At 38.0% G+C, this 19,599-nt stretch overlaps 1 protein-coding gene across 3 annotated transcripts in view; it reads left to right on the top strand.

The window, feature by feature from the left end:
* Nucleotides 1-3,672: 3,672 nt before the first annotated feature.
* PDE4D (phosphodiesterase 4D) overlaps nt 3,673-19,599 on the top strand; it is a 586,915-nt gene continuing 570,988 nt past the window's right edge. For all 3 annotated transcript variants that reach the window (XM_040656476.2, XM_040656475.2, XM_046905519.1), the window contains exon 1: nt 3,673-3,824. The gene's annotated coding sequence lies outside the window, so the exon portion shown is untranslated. The remainder of the gene's footprint in view (nt 3,825-19,599) is intronic.

The raw sequence follows: 19,599 nt of genomic DNA, 5'->3' as shown, positions 1-19,599 counted from the left end.
TTCTGCAGGACCAAGTAAATACTGTGAATGTTTCAGCTTATGTATATCTGGTCATATAAAACACACTTGGAAATGCAGGAATAAAGAAACATGAAACCTAAGAGATAAGCAGCACAATCCACATCGGGGCTGAAAGCATGCTCAGAAAATTAAAATATTTTGGAACACAGTTTTGCATTCTGGACAACCCAATTGCCACTGACATGGGTAGCCTTTTTTTCACAGGTTCTGACTTAGCAGAGGAGAGATGCAGACTCCGTTACTTTCCCGTAGAGCCAACTGCCAGTGCCAAGCTGCCTCACGCATACCTAGGTGTGCCTGACTCTTCCAGTCAGTTAAATGTTTGAAGTCTACGGTGCCTAGACGACTCCACGTATGAAAATAAGACTACCCTTCAGTCTGCCAGAAAGAATAACCTCCAGGCAAATAAGTGTGGAAGCTTCTACTTGATATGCATTTCTTCTAAGCTGTAAGTAGTAGTGCCTGTAAGGTTTTCAACTAACAGAAGAATTTTGAATGGTGACAAAGATAAACGGTTTGTGGGTGAACCATTAACTGTCTTCCCCTCCTCCCTCCCCGCCCCCCCCCCCCCCCCCTCAAAAAAAGCAACTGAGAAAACCTCACAAAAACTGGCAGAGGCATACATTAAGGCTGCTGACTTTCTGAGCAGATGTGACATTGATATCTGTAAAGCAGGCCCAGAAGCCCAGTAAATCAGGGAGTTCTGACAGAGAGAAAGAATTACGCACAGAAAACTCCTATTATGGAGGTGAATAATTTAACAAGACAGGAAAAAATGAAATGCCGTGGATATGATATCTTAAGTACTGAAGGATTAACTTTACTGCCTTAGCTCAGACATTCCAGTTATTCAGTGGAAGTTTTTCTTTAATGTGGATTTCATTTCAGTAAATTATTTGGTTGCAAATGTAACTCCAGTAAACTAGCAGTGGGATGCTATTCAGAGTTATACAGTAAATAAGGGATCAGTACCAATTTATTTTAGTACTGACGTGGATTTTGTTTTCAAAACACCAAGTGTGTATGTCAGGCTATATGTTTCCTACACTGGTAGAAATGGATGGGATTAATGCCTTTTGTGACCTTGAGAAGGGAAGCCAAAGTTGTCACTCTCTGGAGGTATAAGTGAGAATGTGCTTTTGATTTCTTCACTGAGAGAACTAGAGCTAGCGCCTTTGATTTTGAATTTGCGAGAGCCGTAAGAAGAATCAAAAGGTTTGAGAGGGATGCTTTTGGCAGGGAGGTGGGGAAAACTACCTTCAGAGCCTACCACAAACACAGAGGCTGCTGTGGGAGGACTGCAGAACCATACGTAGGGTATGTACTGGAAAAGTAGAGCTCTGTTTGAATTAGTATGCAAATGCTTAGCATGTGTATGTGTATATAAATATATTCACCTATCCCTTTTGTTAACAAATGTTTTTCTTTGGTGGAAGCTGTTCCTCAGTCATTGTGCAAAGAAACCAGCCTGTAATTGCTTTATTTTGCTCTTATTGTGGCACGAGAAAGGTGAAAATGAAATCTACAAGTGGTTTTTTTTTGTTTTGTTTGTTTGTTTGTTTGGTTGGTTGGTTTTTGTGTGTGTTTTGTTGTTGCTGTTGGTATTTTTTTAAATTGGAGATGTGGCTTGCAAAAGTGGTTATCTCAAGTTGAAAGTCTGAGAAGCCATTGTAAATTTTTCCAGTACTTGCAAATTCAGGCTGGAGACAAGGTTACCAGTGTGTCTGAACAACTGATGATTTACTACCTATCCTGTCAGTATAGATAGAATATTTTCAATTTTGTTGGTTCAGTTGATTAATATTAGCCCTGCTTTAAAATATATTGTTATGTAAACTACCTTTTCCACTTACTCCACATGCTCTTCTTTGGAGGTGGGTGCTCCGGAGTCTCTCTGGAATTGAATCTTTGCAGAAAGCTTTTCCTTTTAACTACTACTCAGAAACCACTTTGAATGTTTGCTTCATTAGTTAATTGCTAAATTGCACCTTGTTGGAGTTCAGTTTTTGTACAGTATTTTTCCATCAAGAGCAGTTTAAAAGGATATAGTGCTGAAATGGCTCATGATTATTCTATGTAGTGATAGATTGGAGACCTGGGGAGGAGACTGCTTAGTTATGCAAAAAGACCTTATTCATGAGATTAAAGGCTTCAGTTTCTCTAATTCGAGTAATGACACCCAGCAGGACAAGATGGTCCAGATGGTCATCTCGGCTACTAACCGGTTTCTGTAAATACCTAAAGCAGCAAAATACCCGTGGAAGCTGTCAAATACAGGTGTCGTGACTGTCAAGAGTAGAGTGAGTTTTATAAAAGATGCTTTGCCAAGGAAACTTCTGAAATTGTTGTAAAGCGTGGATTCTGAGAGGAAGGAGAGAAGGGGAGAAATCTGAAGAATAACTGTATGCAAAAATAAAGAACAACAACAACAAAACCAACAAATAGATGTGACTTCCGCTCTTTCAAAATTCATGCTAGCTCACCCCAGCATACCTTTGTTTTCATTCAATATTACTAGGATTTCTGTATAAACAGTCTAACAGCTCTTTTCAATAACTGTAGGTTTTCCTTGTTTTAAAAAATGTCTCATGCTTCATTAAGAATAATGAGCAATAAATAGAAAATAATGAGAATAAATAGAAATCCATCAACTTGGAGAATTCAGTGGACTCAGGAAGATCATTCTACAAGGCCAAAATCTGATTCTCATCTTGTCAGATCCTTATGTATTTTTTCTTAGGTGAAACTACAAATTTTATCTTATAATTTCTATAGAATTGGAATTAAGAATAAAACGTTTTATATCGATTTGAAACACTTGAAGTTATTTAGTAGAAAATGTCAGGTGTGTGTGTTTGTTTCAAAATGGTCAAACCTACATTTCAAAACCATGGAAATTCCCAAGAAGGACAACTTTGGTTCCATATGCTTCAGTGTGTAAATCCTGTTCTGTCCTAGAAATGCTCATTAAAGTGTTTCTTTACTTAACTATTTTTGAAGACATGTTCTTGTTCCTTTCCTTAGCTCATTGGAAAATAAGAGTATTTTAAATCTGAAACCATGCATTACTTTAAAATAGGACCATACAGATGGCTTTTTGGTAAGGGCTGCTCATTAATGCACTGAGCAGCCACCTGTGGTCAGAAAAAAAAAAAAAGATCTTACTTTAATCAGATTTTATGGAAGGGCTTTTCACATTTAGCAGTAGCATTACATTTAAATTAAGAGCAGAAGAGCACCAGAACAATTGCATAGGGAAAATAAATTCAGCTTGCATATGTTTCTGCCAATAATGTGTAAAAAAACATAAAAAAAAAAAAATCAGTTCCTAAGGAGGACAAATCTCTTCTGAAATGTTTTACCTGATACCAGAGTATTTGAATATAATACTAGGCATCTGAATACAATGGAGGATTTGCCTGTTGATTGAAATTTATCCTGTTTATTTCAACTGTGGAGCTGTGATTTTCTTTTTCCCTCCTTGTTTCATGTTTCCTTCTCCACACAGAAAGCAATCCCAGATAAGCAGATTAATATGTGGGATAGCTCCTCTTCATTGTTCTGCGCCGCACTTCCAGCTTTTCGTAGCCAGTTGGACTTGTTAGGAGGAGCTAACTGATTGGTTGTTTCCTGGGCTCCGTTTCATAAATTATAGCCAGCATGCATGAGCATGATTCCTACAGTTGCAGTAATCCAGAGGCCTGTCAGTTCCTGACTTCATGCATGTTTATTCCTACTTGTTTTATAATATAGCCCTGGAATTTCCTGTCTTAGATAGTTTGCTATTGCATCTTCAGGACTCTGTGAGTAATTTTGACTTTTTCAACTTTGTTAATTATATACTGTAAACAAGAATGCTCGTGTTTAGGACGTAGTTCATTAGCAACTAACATTTGCACTTCTGTGCTGTATCAGCTCATGTACAGTTATCTTTGTAGCTTTTCTCTTGCTGGGGTTAACATCACTTCACCACGTTGCATGTGGTCAGTGCAGTTGGGGTTCATTCATTTCTGAAATGGGCTGTGTTTGTTCCTCATAGTATTTGTGCTTCTATAGTAAAATACAGTGATGCTGCATTACAGCTTACTCGTGCCTAATCAAGGCGTATGGTGTGTTTTATGCTTTCGTACTGTTTGTACATTGTATACTAGCAATTGTGGTTGAGCTATTGAAGGAATGCACAAAATTCTCGGTGTATGCTATTATAAAGAACAAACACTTCCCTCCTCCCCCCACACCTCCATCTTCTCAACATAAGAGCAGAGATAAAAAACAAAACACTGAAACAGAAACAAAACAAACAGTAAAACAGTGGTGTTAACATCTGGTATTTTAAACAACTATATAGCTTAATTAACCCCCTTTTTTCACGCGGTGCTGTAGTGCTTTTCTTAAGCTGTACGGGTTGTTTTTGTAGCAACCTGAATGCCAGCATGTTAGAATTCACACATTTAAAAACAAAATCTCCTCACAGTGAATTAGAAACCAGTGGGAAATGCTGTTCGGGATCTGCAGTTTAATCTGATGGAGTTATCACAGTGACTCCCTGGTTGGTTTCCTGTGTGACTGGAGTTTAAAACAATAGAGCGGTAGATTGAAATCAGAAATTAGAAAGCTACCAATCTAGTGCTCTACCCCTCTCTCGTAAATGCTGCAAGGTCATATCCATTGCTATAAATGCATTAGTTCTCCTAAAGGACTTTCCATGCTGCTTGTTTTTTCCACTGGAAACATCATTTCATTGTGTGGTGTAATAAAGCTAGCATGTATGGGTAAATAGCTTGGGTTCTGCTAAGAACAGCATACTTTCTGCTAGCAGGACAGCAGCCTTTGCTATTTCTTATTAGCTTTCCTTCTTGAAGCTGCAACTTTTCAGACGGATTTGTGTGAGTAAATAATTTTAAAACAGCAAAAGTTCTGCAGAGAGCTGCCTTGCTCTACGTAGTAAATCTGATAGCTTCCAGGGGTGTAAAATGCTTTTGCAAAACTTCTGTAAAGTTTTTTTTGTAAGCAAACCTTTCTCTTCTGTAATAGAAAAGTAAGAATGCAGTATTGGCAATTCAGTTATCCCTTATTGTAAAATTCTAATTTCACATAGTGTTTGCTTACATTTTCAAATTCTAAAACAAATAGAAGAGTTAACTCTTGAGTTTATGGTTACTATTAAAGTAAAACAATTTCTTTTGTATTAGTAGCCTTATGCTCACTGAACTGTTTGTAAGGAAGATGTGTGTGTGTATTTCTTCAAAAGGTCAGTTATGCTATCCTGCAACAAACGCAGTGTTGCTGTTTGCACACCTTGCATTGCAATGCTTAGAATCTAGCAGACCACAGAATGAAAGTCAATTCTGTAGTGATACCATTGGAATTACTTACATTGGATGTGGCTCAGCAGAATAAACTAATTCCTCTGAATCACTTTATGAAGTTGAACAAAAAAGTGTTTTGCTCATGCAGGTAGTATTTGTGATAACTTCTGTCAGCTTTACCTTAGCGGTCAGGTAGAGTAAATAGCTACACAACTTATATACGTACTACAAAACCTAAACCACAGTGAAATTCATTTTACTGAGAAGGTATGCAATTCGTGAGCTGATGAATGATAGTAAAAGTTGTTTTTCTATGAATATTTCTGAAATAAGAAATCATAGATGTGAAAAGTTTGTTTTAGCATTGTTTCTCTGACATATGCAAAACTTGGACAATGTGGTGGTGTGGGCTGAGCAGTCAAGTCACTTGTCACCTCTCCTTTAAATGAATGTTATTTGTTTAATCTAGTCATGTTATTTAAGTCTGAATAGGGCTACGTTACATGAGGTCAACAAAAATGAGGTACACTAACTTATGGAAAAAAATCATTAATTTTTTAAGAGAGTTTTTTAAGGCAATATGCGTGCTGTGATGTCAAGAGGAGTGGTGTGGAAGATTGAGTACATGGAGCTGAGTACATCCACTGTTTCAGTAGCAGACCTTTACTGATACAGAACTCTCTAGGTAAGATTTGGAATCTAACATACTGCAAGCAGTGCCTACAGGCTGGATCAAAGCCCTTTTGTGCTGGATGCTGTTCAAACAAGTAGTAAAAGGCAGTCCCTGCCCTTACGAGATTATAAACCAAACAGGATGGTAGGCACAGGATGGAAGTACATACAGTTTAAACATAACCTTGGGCAAGTCATGGCAGGTCAGCAGCTCAAGGAGGAATGAAATCCTGGGATATATCTGCTCCATGCCATTGTATTTGACATACAAGAAAAAGAAAAGAAGAAAAAAGAAAAAGAAAAAGAAAAAAAGAAAAAGAAAAAGAAAAAGAAAAAGAAAAAGAAAAAGAAAAAGAAAAAGAAAAAGAAAAAGAAAAAGAAAAAGAAAAAGAAAAAGAAAAAGAAAAAGAAAAAGAAAAAGAAAAAGAAAAAGAAGTGGGGCATTGGAGTTCCACATTAGGGCATCTGCTCGATCCTAGAAGCAGCATGAATATGTTGTGAGAAGGGTAATCAAGTCTTTTTTTCAGGACTAGGGCAAAATTTGCATGCACTGAATGTTGTACTGCCTCATGTATATATGTTTTCCTAATTCTGATTTCAGTGCCTGCTGGACTATGCACGCTTTCCTTGACGGAAACTTTGTCCCCTGATTTCTTAAGTAAGCATTCCAGTATTTTACGTCCACTTTAGGAAGTCCAGACAGCTGTGTTTTTCAGAACTCTTCAAAAAGTTTTTCCCAGTTTCTTAGTAGAGAGTCTCAGATTTGCATTCCTGTTTAGGACATGCCAGAGCCTTTTCTGTATAAATTCAAGGAAAAAATACTCGTTATAGCTTGTATATGACCACTACCCTGAGCCCTACTGATTGAATGCAAGGTAAAGATGAAGAAATGCTTTCATATGTAATTTGGAAGAGCTTATGAAAAGAACTAAAATCCCGTTTAAACTGAAGTTTGCTGTGATGCTGTGCTATTGAATTATCAGTGTAAGCTCAGGTATCCATTCCAGAAAGACAATTTATGTAAAAACTCCAATGTGCTTTGGAAAATTCTTCTGTAAACATTTAGCTTACGAATTTTCAGAACTGTCTGCTCAGTCCAGCACTAGAATCCTGCTTTGTGTCTGTGTTAGGGGCTCCTGATGGCAGTTAATTGTAAACCATTTGCAGCCAGTAAAGCATTTTTTCCATTTGTGCTTCACTGTGCCAGATGTCAGCCCTGGGAAGAAGCATTCATCCCAAAATTGAAAACAGACAAACAATAAACAGGCAAACAAAACCACCTCCTTCTTCTGAAAAAATGTGCCCATCTTTGGCACTGCCCTTTATGCAGACAACTGACAAAAGTGATCCTAGAAAACCACATAACGGTGTGAGCACTGCTTAGCAGGGCAGTTAGCACAGGCCCTTGCTCCTGCCAGTAACTCATGGCAGCGCTGGGAATTAAGCACAGGTTGAAATACGTAGGGGATCTGCAAGGGTCTTCCACTACTTTTGCAATGTAATTACTTGAATTATAACAGCAAGTAACTTAAAGAACACCACTGCTTATCTTGGAGATTTACTTGTGCTCCTTGGTTTTACAAATTCAAAATGCTTTGGCCTCATGGAAGAATGTATGCATACGGTTGGGTTGTTGTGGTTTTATCTTATGATCTTTCATACAAAGCATAAAGAGCTAATAACAAGAAATTCAGTGTTCACACACAAAAAAGTGAACTTTGCCTAAATGAACCGAATTTTTACTTCTCTCTCTCCTTTTTTTTTTTTTTTTTACAGTGATCAATTTACATTCCTAAAGTAATCTGTGCAACGTAAAGATTATTCCAGAGTTTGAAAATAAATAGCTGAAGACAAATATTTTTTTTTCTTTGTAAATGAGAGAAGTGTTGCTTTCTTCCTTGCTGATCGTTAGGAGTTAAAACAGCCTTGGAAAAGGAATGTAACCACATCAGAACAATAACACATTATATCCTCTTAAGACAGCATAGATATATCTGTGATATATGTGTTCTGGCAGAGCACTCATAAGATTCAAAGCTGTTGAGTTTATAGAGAGAGGAGAGGAGAGGAGAAGAAAGTCTACAGAGGAAAAAAAACAAAGTTCCAATCTTATTTGGCAATAGGAGGAAACCAAAGGCAAGAAGTGGGAATGCTGAAGCTAAAATTATCTGTTCAAACGAGTATTTTCAAAGCATCTTGAAAATACTGTTTTATATTTTTAAACAAAGTGTGTGACACAGCTTAGCCCCGAGGGGAGAAGGAAAATCTTCAGGTAGCATTATTAATGAAGCAGCTTTGGCATGCTTGTATAATGTTGCTACACTGCCTTTCTCTAAAAGGTAGTATGGTGAGTGTACTGATACACACTTCAAAGTTGTACGTGTTGTCATTCATATCAGGTGAGCATTTATGTTTGTGTATATTAGGGAAAAGGCTCCAGCAAAAACAGTGCAGGTTGTTTGAATGTATTCACAGTCTCAGGGTCAAGGATAGGATTGCCTTGGTTTCCTTTTGTACATCTGAAAGTTATAATCTGTTCTTATGTGCCTGCGTGAAAGTAAGTGCTGCTGCACAAAGAAGAATACAGATGCGCTTTGGTTTTCAGGCAGTAACACATTCTCTCCCCAAGTAGCAGAGCTGCTGGCTGCTGTGCAGAGAACTCACTGTTCCTTCAGGGTCTCACTGGATCTTGCTGTTCTCTGTATTAGAAACGATACTGTCTTCTGCATTAAAAAGTCTGCTGAGAGGCTTTACCTGCCTCAGTGACTCAGAGAGCCAGCAAAGCTCAGGCCTGTATTAGCCTGGGATTTGAGTTAAAGCACAGACATAGTCTGTTAGCATCTTGATGCATCATATCATATGTATTATCTCACCTCTCTCTCCAGCGCTGCTAAGCCAATGCAGACCAAAAACGTTCTTGAATTTTCATGATGAGAGGTTCTCAGTGAAGGCTGGAAGTATACTGTATGGACCCCGCCAGGGCCAAATCTACAATCATTCTGGTTCAGTAATAGGTTTGGAAAGTTGATAAAAGGAGAGAAATAGCAATGTGTGTATTAGTATTATCTGTATTCTTTCTGCTTGATGTGTGTTTGGAAGTTGCCAGAGGGAAAGTTGAAATCTGAAGTGGAGGATGAAAAGTAAGATGACTTTATGGCTTCTGACAGAAAAGGTTCCAGATGGAGATGCTGTAGGACCTGCAGAGTTGCTGAACAGTTTGCTGTGTAAACTGAGCTGGCAAAGCCTGAAAGAAGCATTATACCTTTTGTCTTTGCCTGAAGCTATATGCCTTTCTACTGTTTTTTGTTTGTTTGTTTGTTTTTTAATTGCAATTGACCACTGTATGTAGATATCTTAGATAAGAGGAGAGAGGAAAGCAGTTGCTCTTACTATGCAAGATTTTCAGTCTGTGACTCAAAAAGTTTATCACAATAGTTGTACTTCCCATTTGCTTATTCTGTCTTAGAATTTTGAAAATACAGGCCTTCACTTAACATCAATCTCCCTAGCATCATTATCTCTATAGCATAAGTGGATTTTTGCATGTATTATTTATAATGACACACCCTCAAAACAAAGTTGGTGTGTGGTGTATGTATATAAAAATACACACGCACAGCTAAAAATCTTACTCTTTGCTAATTTTATGTGCTGTTTTTAAATTTTAGATGTAAGATTTCATTCAGTCTGCATCATAATGTTTTTAGAATTAGTGTTTAAAATGAATATTTAGTGAAGATTAAAGGTAGTCTTTCTATTTTTTTGTCTTACTATCAAGAGATTTGATCCTTCTTAAGCTGTTTGAGGTTTGGATATTAGTGGTAAGGTTTGAAGATTCATTAATTTACAGGCAACAAGTCTGTGTTAATTTCTATCCTCCTGCCTCTTCTTACCTGCCTCACGAGTAAAGCAATACAGTAGAGGAGATAAATTGGTATGAAAATGCTTTTTCTACTTTCATCTGTGATACATATGTGGACATAAAACTGCTGTGGCGAAGAGACCCTTATGTGTATAAATAATCATCACACAGAGAAAAGCTATAAAATCCAAATTAGATGTGTAACCACTCTAAAATTAAGTCAAGGGCTGGATTTTTAATCTTTCCACTTTTCAGAGTCTGAACGCTCTATACAGCTTCTGGACTCAACTCACATGAAGGCCTGAACATCTGTGGCTCATCCACTTAAACAGATGGCAAGATCTGTGATGTCCCAGGCATTTGCGGCATCTGGCACAAATGTGATTTTACATCTACCTATCTTTGACCATTAAAAAGCCTGGCCTTGTTCCAGAGTTTTGGTATATGAAATTTCTATCTGCATGTTATGTTTGAACTTGAGGGACATAAAATCTGTTATTTGCCTCTGTTATCTCCACACTGATGTTTTCTATGACGACATTTAATTATGAAGAGAGGGGTATTTGTTAATTACTGCCCTGTTTTATGACAGATTCCCATATAATAAATATAGCACAGCATGTGCGTATACAGTAAAACAATTAAGTGAGATGTGAAAAGATCAGCTATTGATAAGCCCTGCATTTAATTAAAATGAAAAGGTATTGGATCATCAACCTGATGTTCTGCTAATCAACACTGTGGATTTTTTATTTAAATGCAATTCTCTCTTTGCAAAACGTGTTGCTCTGAACAGTCTCCTGATTGCAAAACAGAGTTCGAGTACATAAACTTCAGTCATTACAGCCATTTCCTGAAGTCTTCTCGCAGAAATAACACTAGGGTTCTTTATGAAAACATTCACATTCAATTGCCTGGTCTTGTGCTGAGCTGTGGGAATACTGCTATATAGGATAACCCACAGGAAGAGAGTGATAATGTTGGCATTTCCCAAAAAGTGTAATACAGACTGATCAACTGGTGGTCTTCTAGAAATGTTTCTGTGCAAGAAGAATAATGGCAGAGAGCATTTAAAGTCCACAGAAAGGTAGCACTTGAAAATAGCTTTATCCGTGTAATGGGTCTATGGGGCCTTCTATTCCAGTGCAGTGTAATAGGAAAAAAATAGCAATATCAGAAATGGAGGGGAAAGGCATTTTTCTGATGGACTTTTAGCAACAGTTGTTGGTGTAGTTGGTGGTATGAGGATAAGAGTCTGGAAAAATGTATGCAACAGCCCTTTCAGAATCCATTAATTGAAAAGCCGGGAAATGTCTTTCTCACTTAAGAATGCATTTAGCAACTGTACTGAGATTTGAAGGCAGTGCTTTATGGCTTGAAGTCTTGGTATTTCTGGAGACGTTGCACTAGCTTCTTTCTAAAATTCTACACGTACATGCTGTTTTTAATGGAAAAAACCTGCTTATTTTGGGTATTATTTTCCTCTAGCTTCAGCTACCAACTTTAATTCTATCTCTTAGTAAGTTTTACTGCAGCTTAAGAGCAAAATATCACCTTCCAACTCTGTTACTAACGTGTGATAAAATCATTATAAATACTCTCCAGTGCTGGCTAAGATACTAAGGTTTTTAATATAATCTCTGGTCTCAAATAGTCTTGATCCGTCTCAGCTATGTGGAGCATTACTTTAAAATTCCTCTCTTCATTTGAAGCTTTTTATCCTCAGAAGGTTTTCATTGCTCATCACAGTTGTCACCTTCAGAGATATTAAGCAATTTACCATGTGTGTTGTGTAAGCGTTAAGATGGCCTGTTCTGGAAAAAAACACCCTTATTTCCGTCGAAGTTTATTCTCCCCAAAATCTCTTTCTTCACAACTTTTTGTATCAAAATTCATTGCAAGGTGGCCACTAGAAGTTATAAATGTGCTTTTCTGATAGCAAGCAAAGTTGGTGGTGTTATTGGGATTGATTTATGTATCTATTTATTTATTTATTATTTGAAATGGTAGCTGTTTGCAAGGCTGCTGTGTCAGAATTCTTAACGAAGCAGGGATGAAGTACACTCTGGACATGAGGCACCCATCTTACCCAGCTTTAGGTTCTATGGCCTTAAAATATTATTCAGGCTTTTAGTAGGGGGAAAATGTATGTATGAATACTTATGTTATTCATATATATTATTATTTATTCATGGGAATATATACACATGCATGCTTCCCCCTCTGCATCTCTTGAAGAGAGCATGTAAGATGATGCTGAAATTATGCTTTCTTGCAGAAAATCTCCTGAAGGTGAAATTTCCACAGTATGAAATGTGACGTGTCTGCTGTGCTCTGGAGTCTGGCAGGAGCACATGGCAGCGGTATTTGAGGGTATGAAGCTAGGGTGAAGGGAGACAAACCTGGTGAACCTTGGATCTTGCTACTGGGAATGACCCCTGAGGAATGCCTCAATTTCTGTTGTCCCTGGCCACCATGCTAGCTGACAGTACTGTTCCTGCAAATGTATTTGAAGTTTCTGGGGAAGATCAGGGGTCCACAGTTTAAGCTTGCATAACAGCCATGTTTTGTTTGGCTTTCAGGAGTACAAATCTGTCCACTGTATCTGCCTTTCACCTTACAGAGCAGTGTTTTTTTCTGGGTAACTTCTCAGCCTTCTCCCACACCAACTGACTGGCTTCCTGATTGGCTCTCTGCTTGGTCAGGGAGGCAGGTTCTCACCAACCTACTGCACTCTGTTTGCCTAATGAAGGGCAGTTCCCCACATAAAACCTTTTGGTATGAGGAATTCCTCTTTCTGGAATAGGGACTGTGCTTTACTTCTCATGGGATGTGTGCTGCCTGCAGCAGCTGCTGTGGGCTTTGTACAGGCCTTTGTATCTATAGTTTTGGATGTGGTCCATCACTAAGTGACCCTGGGGTGTGTATCTGCACTATCTTCCCTTTCCTGCTTCAGTTGTATTGCTATCTGGGAGTTTTCTACCAAAAGACTTGAGAAAAATTCTTAAAAATCCTCAACGGAGGCTTTTCCATGGGAAGCTGTATCTAGGCACACTGAGGTGTTTATTTTTATGGTATTTAAAGATAGCTAAACGAAAAGGCACATATCTTGAAGTGTACAAGAAATTAAATTAATTAATTTCAGTGGAAGTATGTGCTTGAAATTAGGCAGTAATAAAACACCTTGCAGTGTTCTGTTTAAAATGCATTTTGAAGTCAGTGAAAGGTTTGAAAAACGTAACTTTTCTCCTATTTTGTAGTTTTCATTATTTTTATATTAAAGCCTGCTAGTGTTTATTGTTCATCAGGTTAATTCATTGGCAGCTTAATAGGCAATGGTTTTTTTTAAGCACAGTATTTGCTTATATTTTTATTGATTTGCTTTACACCCCAGAATGTCTGACATCAGTCTATCCAATACTACACACATACTTTAATCTGAATCAAGTTTCAGCCTTTCGGGGAGGAAATATGTTATCATGTTGCTTCAGGGAAGCAGCTGATATTCATATAAAGTCAAAAGTCCAAAATTTGGATCAATAGTTCCTTAGGAAATCTGAAGTAACATACTGATGTTGCTTCAGGGAGTTAATCCATGAACAGACATTTTGTGAACAGAAAATTGTTTCTGGTTAATAAAATGTACAATACAAGTACATTATATATATTGCATATACACTATATATACATGTGACTGAGTAGAATAATTCTGGCCCTGGAACTACAATCAAAACTTAGAGGTGCTGCTTTGAGTGTAAAGTTTTACTGACACATGCACCAAATATTTTAGTGTGCTATAGTCTGTGATGATTAGCTATTCACTAATGGCTGAATAGACAGTTGAATTGAGAAGCAAATCACATCATTGTGATAGAATGACAACTTATCATAATATATTGGTTTTATCATTATTCTTTTTTTTTCCCCCCTAGTTGCTACTTAAATTCATTTTCTCATCATTCAGATATGTAAGTCATCAGCTGTCAAACAGTAATTTTGGAATTCAGTTACACTTTTTTATTTATAAAAGTCAATGAAATAGCTTATATAAGACCATGCAAATCATCAGGTTGCAAATAACCTATTTTAAAAGCACAATGGTAAAAGCATTTATAATATTAATCCCTTCATGAAATGGCATTTTAAACCTGATTATTCTAAAAGCCCTAGGTTTAAACAAAGCCGTGGGTAGGCTTGACACCATGCTCAATTCTAAAAGTAAAGAAACAATGATGTTTTATATATGCTGTGAACCTAGTACCTGATTTCAATTTGGATCTCTGACACCAAAATGCAGATCACAGAAAACATGCAGCTGCAGGAAGACTTTAGGGCTACTGCTGCTAGTTACTACACTGCAGATCACTCTATAAAGGAAAAGGAATAGTCTAGGGCAGCAGTTTCAGATACACTTTCTGCCTGCTCTGCAGAATCATGGGTTTAATTTCATTTTTTTTAGAGGATTTTAATCTGCTGATTACATCTGACTCTGTATGTCCACATCTCTCCTCTTCCTGTACTATCTACAATCTAGTCCTCGCCTCTGACAATTTCTCCTGTATTTCCTTTTGTCAGTCTATCACAGACTTTTCTCTCTTCTCATTAGCCGTACTGATTTCAATTCCTACTTTCCTCTGTTACCCCATCCTTCCCAACACTTCTCCATATTAGTCTTTATCTCTTCTTTCCAGGCACTTTGACTTCGTGATGTATTGCCATAGCTCCCTGTGTTTCAGTACTTGCCATGTCTCAAAATCACAATCAATCTTGAGGAGGAGAGTCTTATTGGTTAAAAATACCTACACCAGCTCTGTATTTGGGATGTTGGTCCACTACAACTCCCTGGTTGTAGACATGTCAACTGCATATCCTTCTCAGTCTTGGCATGCACCAGCACAGCACAGATGTCATGTCTGCACAGGCTGAAATAAGATAGAAGATTGATCAGTTAGTCTAAATCTGAAAACTCAGCTGCAGGACCTGGTACCTATGGTGCACATGTCAAATAATTCATTTCTTTTTTCCTTTCACCCAGATGTCCTATTCTATGCAAATATTTACAGGGCTAATTGAAAGCACATATCTGGTGTTTTTAATTTATGCAGATTTTCCTTTCATTACATTCTGCAGATCCACTGTACTCTGTAGCTAACCTGTGTCCCAAAAATTCAGTTTGAAGTAACAATCTTTTAGGGCACAGGTGTCCAACATATTGGCATGCCTGGGCCATGCTGAGTGAAGAGGACTTGTCTTGGGGCACATATAAAATATATAACTTAGTTAATGTATATAAGAAAGAAAGCTTATTTTTTTAAATATATGTATTTATTAAGACATAAAAAAGAGAGCAACAGAAACTTGAAAGTGGGATATTTGACTTTCTTTTGTGTGTGAAACTAATGCATCATCCTTGTTTGATGACAGTGGTTGCAGTTCTCAGTGAGTTCTCAAGGTGTCTGTCAGAGATTTTTGATGAAATTTTTCACTTAGCTTTGTCCTTGAAACTACTTGTCCACAAATGTATATACTGCCAAAACATGATGACTTGAGTGAGGCATGACTGTGAAGTAAGGGTTATTTCTCTCTGGTAAGACAAAGCTTATAGAAATCTAGTAAAGACATGTAATCAGACATTTGAGTTCAATATCTGATTGCAAATTTACACATTCCTTTTGAAAATTTGCAGGTAATGTATTGAAAATGGAGCTGCAAATATACAAAAAAAAAAAATTGGTGACTTTTTCAGCATTCTTGAAACCTATTCTCAAATTCCTTTGTCAAAACAGGAAAGCACAGCTGCATATTTTTCACTCTTCACACAACTGTGTTTAGCCAATCAAAATGTATGAAATAATTTGCTATAAATTAGAAACAGAAATCATAGAAATCATAGAGTTGCTCAGGTTGGAAAAGACCTTAAAGATCATCAAGTCCAACCACAGCCTAACTATACTACCCTAACTCTAACAACCCTCCACTAAATCACATCCCTGAGTACCACATCCAAACGGTTTCTAAACACATTCAGGGATGGTGACTCAACCACCTCCCTGGGGAGCCTATTCCAGTGCTTCACAACCCTTTCTGTAAAGAATTTCTTCCTGCTATCCAACCCAAATCTCCCCTGGCACAACTTGAGGCCATTTCCCCTGGTCCTGTCACCTGCCAGCAGTGAGAAGAGACCAGCCCCGCTCTCACTCTAAGTACCTTTGAGGTATTGGAAGAGAGCAATAAGGTCTCCTCCCCTCAGCCTCCCCCAGAATAAACAGCCCCAGTTCCTCCTCTCTGTAGGGCATATTCTCCAAGCCCTTCACAAGCCTTGTTGCCCTTCTTTGGACCTGCTCCAGCACCTCCATGTCCTTTCTGGACTGAGGTGCCCAAAACTGAACACAGTACTTGAGGGGGGGCCTCACTATAGCTGAGTACAGGGGCAGGATGACTTCCCTAGTCCTGCTCACCACACCATTCCTGATACAAGCCAGGATGCCATTGGCCTTCTTGGCCACCTGGGCACACTGCTGGCTCATAATCAGGCCACTCTCCATCAGTACACCAAGGTCACTTTTTGTCAGGCAGCTTTCCAGCCGCTCCTCCCCAAGCCTGCCGGGTTGCCTGGGGTTACTGTGACCAAAATACAGGACCCAACACTTTTCTCTATTGAAACTCATGCTTTACCTTGGCCCATTGATCCAGTCTATCCAGGTCGCTTTGTAGTGCCTTTCTGCCCTTCGGCAGATCAACACATATGAAGTTAAGCTCTGTGGGAGATAGGTGCACACCCCAGGCTGGGGCCAGCTGCTCACTGAAGCAGAGCCACTGCCACGATGGCACAGTGTGGGAGGTGGCCACAGGACAGGCTGGGATGGGCCGCATGTGGCCTGCAGGTTGGACATGCCTCTGTTTAGGGAAATACACTCCAAACAAATTAAGTTTGGCAAAATATATCAGCAACTGAAAATGGATTCATATGAGAAGAGCAGTAAAGGAATTTTATCTAAGGGTTGTGTAGCCTGAGGACTGTTAGCAGCCCTTATCCTGTGAGCCGTGTGCTATGTTTCCATAAGGATGATAAGACACGTGTTGTGCACTTCAGAAAGCTTTGGGAAGAGAAGCCCCTGGTGTCAAATATGTGATGGGATTAGGCTTTGTGGCAGCCAGTTTCATGGTAATTAAATGATGGCTTCTGTGGCAGTATTTGCTGCTTTGCTTTCTCTTGTAGATGGGAGTTGGTTTACAGAGTTTCCTCTAAACAAGCACAGGTGTTTGCTGTAGTCAGACAAAGCACAGCTGAGTACAAACATTAGCTTGGCTTGAGCTACAGCTGACCATCTGGACCCTGAATTTCTAAAGGATTCTTTCCAAATCAGGCTTAGCATTCCCCTCTGCTTCGTAGTCATCTGGTTTTAATTCTATTTCTTGGGAAATATGTTGCTGATATGTACAGGGCAGATTCTGTACAAAGAGCAATATTTTGCCCTTAATACAGAGCTATTTGAGAGCACTATTTTTTTTTTTTTAATCTGATTCAAATAAAAACATGATTCTCCCAACTCCAGTGTGCATTGAAAAGCATTTTTCAAAGCTCTGCAAAAGCTTTTAAGTGGAAATAGAAGTTTTAAATTCAGGATTAGGGCATTAGTTTCTCACACCAGATTTCTTAAGACAGTTGTATAAATCTTGTAAGTGACATTAATTTTGTATTTGTTAAAAAATAAAAAGAGAAATCCTAGGTAATACTTTCTATTTCCTGTTTCACTGTACCATGTGGGTGAGGGATAACAGAATAGTTTGGTTAAAACAAGATAGATTTATGAAAATATCTCCCTAGATCCAGTCTCTCCTCTCCAGAGTGAAGTCAGGAATGAATCTTCTTATTGAAATGTATGTCAGAACTGTCTAAAAATATTTTAAAGCACACAGGGTTTTTTCAGTTGCTTAAGAGAATACCTATTTTGTTGAACATCTGACTATTACTTGTGACACTATAAAGTTGTACATGCAACATAAAATCAGGAAAAATATATTTTTTATTAAAAGTCTTCTGTTTCCTTTTAAAATACATATATATTTTTTTAAAAAACAATTTTTTTAAAATTATTTCCTTTTAAAATAAAATTACAGGTTGAGTTTGAAAAGGACCTCTGGGGATCACCACCCACATCAAGCAGGGTCACCTAGAGTAGATGGCTCAGGTCCATGCCCTGTCAGATATCTCCAGTAATGTTTCTGAATGCTTATTTTAAGTTTATTTCTGTATTTTATCTATTATCAGAATATTTTCACCACTTAAACTTTTAGGAAAGTACCTATAATCGTGTATTTGGTAGGGATAGAGTTCCTTTTGTGGGAAGACATTTTTCCTGATGATTTTTTCCTAAAAACAACTTGTGTTCCTTAGATGAAATAGGGACAAAAGTTCTAAGGCTATCAGTTATGATAAAGTTTGAGAATTCTTTTAGAAATAAGTTTGGAAAAAAAAGAAAAAAGGGTTGCCTCTGGGTTCACTCAGTTATCACAAACACAGAGACCTGAGACAGCACTATGCCAACAAAATATGATAATTTACAATAAATAACAAGGATGTCTTGACTGTAGCCAGAAAAAACTGGGGCAAACAGGAAAGAAAAACAACATGTATCTGAGTTTATCCCCAAACAGTTTGCAGAATAAAGGTTATTTTCATTAGCATGCATCTCTAGAATGAACAGGCTCACTCTTTGTTGACTGTAAGATAAAAGCTCTGCAGATCTTTGTATGTATTTCTATAGTAAAAATACACATTGCCATACTGAGGAGAATGTAGCGGTAAATACTTGGATATTTACCTATGGTGGAGTACTGCCTACCCTACTTTGTTCTTTACTTTTGTTGTTCTTCCTTTATTGAATGTTTGTATATTGCACAGCTGCTGGCATTTGTAACTTTCAAATTAATCTCAATATGCCCTTTGTCTAGATATTACACTGCACTAAAGGGAGGAATGAGTAGAATAAATCTTTTTTAAAAACAGTAGATAAAGTACATATTATTAAGGTATTGTTTTTGTGATTTCATTAAAAGTTGCAAGTATTTAGAAACCACTTTAGACTGAAACAGGAAGTCAAGTGATGGACTATGCTGAGCGAAATAGTCTTCTTCAATGTCTTGGTCACGAGAAGAAATCAAATGACAGTAACAAGTTACTATCCTGCAGGAATGTCTCACATCATCATGTACTCTCTTTTAAAGGCTAAGATAAATCTGTAAATACTTGGCATTGACTGTGTCTGAGCTGAGTTTTGTCAGAAGATTTTGTGAGACATGTTTCTTAAACATGAGCTCACATCTCTACCTACAAAGTGCACGTGTTGGCTCTATGGAATGCCATCATGATAAAACACAGCATGTATTTTGTGCTTAGTGGGTTGACATCCCAATTAATTAATAAAACAGCTGCAGTGAATGCAGTCTATCCAAATCCCTCTGCAGATAATTCTTGCCCTACAGAATCATATGAGATAGAAAAGACCTGACCAAGTATGGTGCCCTGGTTCTCCGGCACATGGCATGTGATGGCACTGAAGATGACCTGCTCTGTGACCTTCCCTGGAAGCAGGGTCAGACTGACAGATGTGTAATTACCCAGATCCTGCTTTCTGCCTCTCTTATAGACAAGCATCGTATTTGCTAACCTCCAGTCTATTGAGTCCTCCCTGCTAGGCCAGGATTGTTGGTAAATGATTGAAAGTGTCTAGG

This window comes from Gallus gallus, chromosome Z (genome assembly GCF_016699485.2).
Source record: "Gallus gallus isolate bGalGal1 chromosome Z, bGalGal1.mat.broiler.GRCg7b, whole genome shotgun sequence".
NCBI lineage: Eukaryota > Metazoa > Chordata > Aves > Galliformes > Phasianidae > Gallus > Gallus gallus.
This window is presented reverse-complemented; position numbering and strand designations above follow the sequence as displayed.